Raw genomic sequence first — 3,674 nt, forward strand, 5'->3', positions numbered from 1 at the left:
GCTTCTCACAATTTACGTAGAAAAAAACCTATCCAACTTTTTCCTGACGTAAAAATTGGCGCCCCCATTTGTAAATTCTATGGGTCTAGCTTCCGGTCTCATTTGTTATTTACCTTAGCGGCTAATGAAACGGAAGTCTCACCCAAAGGCTTAATTCTGCGTTGAGGAAGAGGTGGATAGTGAATGTAATTGTATACTATAATCAATCACATTTTGATATGGATAGCAGGGTAATTTGCATTATGCCTTATTGATAACACACACGGTAGATGAAGATTTGTTAAAACTGCAAGAGTGATTGGTGATTGGAAGCAACAGTTGTTGAAAGTGCGTTGATCAATTTCCTATTGTATTATATGATATTATGTTATATTATATTATACATTCTCCAAGTTGCTTATCCAGGGTCACTGTGATGCCGTTTTTTTAATAAAAAAAATCCTTATTGTTGAGCCCTGAACAGTAAGGTTCTCCTCACAGTCTTCCACTATATCTAGGCCGGCCACATATAGTCTAGTTATGTAAGCGTCAGAAGATTGAGATGTGCTCCGTCCTGAAGTTGTGCTTTTCATATCCTGTCCGATGAGCGCGTCCCACCGGAGTGCATATCTCGGTCTCTGCGCCTGTGTGTGGGCTTACATTACATTACGGCGTCTCTGTAGAACACCACACTACAGCGTGTTTGCCCTTGTCTTCTTCGTCCTGCTTACCTATCCCTCCCAAAAGAAAGAGGTCTCTGTGTGTGTGTAAGGAAAGAGGCAGTGATGATCATTTGCTGCCAAAGTAAAGTGTTTGCAAACGAGCGCGGTGCAGAGGTGCGGCGCGCTCAAGGGCACATTTGTATAAAGCTAATGATAGCATGTAAATGGGCAAAATTTCTATCTGAGGAAAGAGGCATCCACCCCCTTGGCGCACCATCGTGTTGATGGAGTGCAGAATCTCATTACGGATCTAATACAATAACTGCCGTGTCGATCCGGAGAGGCGACAGAGAAACAAGATTAGCCTTATTACTTTATTATGTGCTGTGCTGCATGGCTCAGAGTGGACAATTGCATTAAAGCACAGATGAGATCACGTAGAGGGAATTGCTCCCCCTCTGCTCCGCCCCCCGAAACGATTTAATTGATTCAACATAAAATTAGCGGGGACAGATTTGGAATTCCTGCTGTTGCCACTTAGTAAACTACAGACTTCTTTGGCCATCTCTGGTGGAGTGTTGTTTTGCTGTTATGGGCAGCGTTGAGGAGTAAGTGGGGCGTTTGTCACTTGTCTGAGAGGGGCTCAGGGTTGAAGGGTTAATGACTGTAACCCCTGTTGTGCAGTTTGTCACACTACATGGCTATCTACTCCGATACTCATTATGGCGTATATAACCGTTCAAGTTGGCATGAAAAGAAAATTCATTTATCATATTATATATGCATATTTTAATGTGGACAATTATGTTTCATTTAAACAAACAAGAAAACGAAATTAAATTGACAGATTTCTCTCTGTTGATTGTTGATGTGACAATCTCATGTTCATCAAACTGCACTTTTGAGTGCAACAACCACATATCAATATCTGATAAACGATGCATACTTTTTGTTTTTAATCTGTTACACTGTGTGTCACAAGAAAAGCTCTGTCACTAGTTTATTTTCATTGCAACTCTCTCAGTACCCAATTGTTTTTTTTTTTTTTTTTTTTTTTTGGCTTTTCTTCATCTGTCTTTATCTATACTTTATACTGACACCTACTGATGTGGATGCATTAAGTCACTGTGTCCCACTGAAAAAAAACGATAATTTGATGTGACCAGGGGCAAAAAGTACTTCAAAAAGTACAAACAATACCAAAAAAGGCACCATAAAAGTATTAGAAGTAGAAAAAATGGTCCATAGTGTCCAGTTGTTCTCAATTGGCTAATCTCATGTGAGTGACAGATTGCTGGAAGGAAGGGATTTCATTGGCTATATCTCGTGCCGGTTATCACACATTATCAGAGAATAGATGTTGTTATTGAGGGGAAGGGACTTTAATGTTTTGGGTTAAAAATGTTAAGCAAATGTACATTAAAAAAAAAAACAATGATGATGATGATGATGCATGGTAATAGGATAAATCATTTTTAAAAAAACACAAACATTCCATTAAAAATATTTAAATATTAAAAACATTCAGAATTATTGAAGCATTCCTTTTAGTTTCCAAAATAAGTTACTGAATTTGGACTTGAATTTGGTGTAAAAACAAATTATGTAAAACTGCAAATTGAAATGAAATGTAAAGAAAAAAAGGCCTTATGAACAATAGAACAAAAACAATAAATTCAGTTTGCTTTGGGCTGTAGCCGATTCAATTTATATTCTGCAAAACTACCTTAAAATATACAATTCCATCATTGTTCATGTGGCAAATTGAGAGACAAGTATTTCCTCACAGCGGTTCCTAATCTATGCAGGGCTTCAGTTATTTCAACTTAGGGACATGGGACACATGCCCAAACACAAATAAGGGAAGAATTGTGGTTTCTTTCATGGCTCATTTATCTGTCAGCGGTTCATCAGCTGTCAGGACTGGTGATGATATCATGTGTGACATCTCACCGTTGACCGCTGCCACCTCAGCGTTCTTTTCCAGCCCAGACTCAACCCTCCTCCCTCCCGGCACAATCAAGCATCCGAACTTATCGTGACCTTCCTCCACAATCTCACCCTCTCCAAAGTGTTCCTCAGGGAGGCCGGCCCGGGGTGCAGAGATGGCCATTATGTGTCGGCCCAGTGGCATTGTACAGGCGCTGGCGGTTTCAGGATGCTGCCTGTCACGCTGACATCTCATGGCTGCTCAGAACATTCTAGCACTTTCTAAAGACCAAGACAAGATTACAGAAAAGCAGCAAAAGATGTTCTTACTAAATCTCACTTTATTTCTAATTGAAATTTTGGATTTTAACATTAGATTTAAATGGAAACAAATTTCAGAAGATTTTAATGTTTTTGTTTTTTTATTTTTTTTTCCCATTTAATCATACTAAAGGTAAAAACTGCAAGTCTGATCACTTAGAAAAGCCACATAGCACGGACTATGAATAGCAATTCCTTCTTGACAGTCTTTACACTGTAAGCTACTGAAATTCATGAGACTTCATGGGCTGAAACTTCCTAATCCCATGTGAGGGGTGGTCCATCCATGGGAAGGTCAGCGGTGTAATGCTGTTAGTTCCTCTGTTCTGTGCTCAAAGGCTCTTCTCTGCCTAAGACCTGTCACTTTTCAGGCCGCCACTCAAAGCCATTTCTTTTAATTGAGCACTTGTCAGTACCATTCTTCTCTACACAAACTCCATCTCCTGCATCTTCTTGCTGAAAGACCCCGGTTCATCCACAGCCACTTATTTGATCATGATTATGCTGACTTGCCATTTTTCTGATGTATAGATTTATTGGCCTGAACATAAGTCAAGATGTCAAGAACGGGCATATATTCAAAGAAGGTTTTTGACTAAAAAACAGCATTTGTTTTCCACCTCATAGAATCACTAAACAAGCTCAGAATATTTTGTTTTTCTTTCTTCCAGACAATAAGTAAAAACTAGGGTGACCGGACTAGGAAAGAAAGTTTTTAACGGCCTATAAAGTAACATTCCAGATTTAGCAAATGAAAATGCAAATACAAAAAATGTTTGCATC

This window comes from Carassius auratus, unplaced genomic scaffold, assembly GCF_003368295.1.
Source record: "Carassius auratus strain Wakin unplaced genomic scaffold, ASM336829v1 scaf_tig00025755, whole genome shotgun sequence".
Taxonomy (NCBI): domain Eukaryota; kingdom Metazoa; phylum Chordata; class Actinopteri; order Cypriniformes; family Cyprinidae; genus Carassius; species Carassius auratus.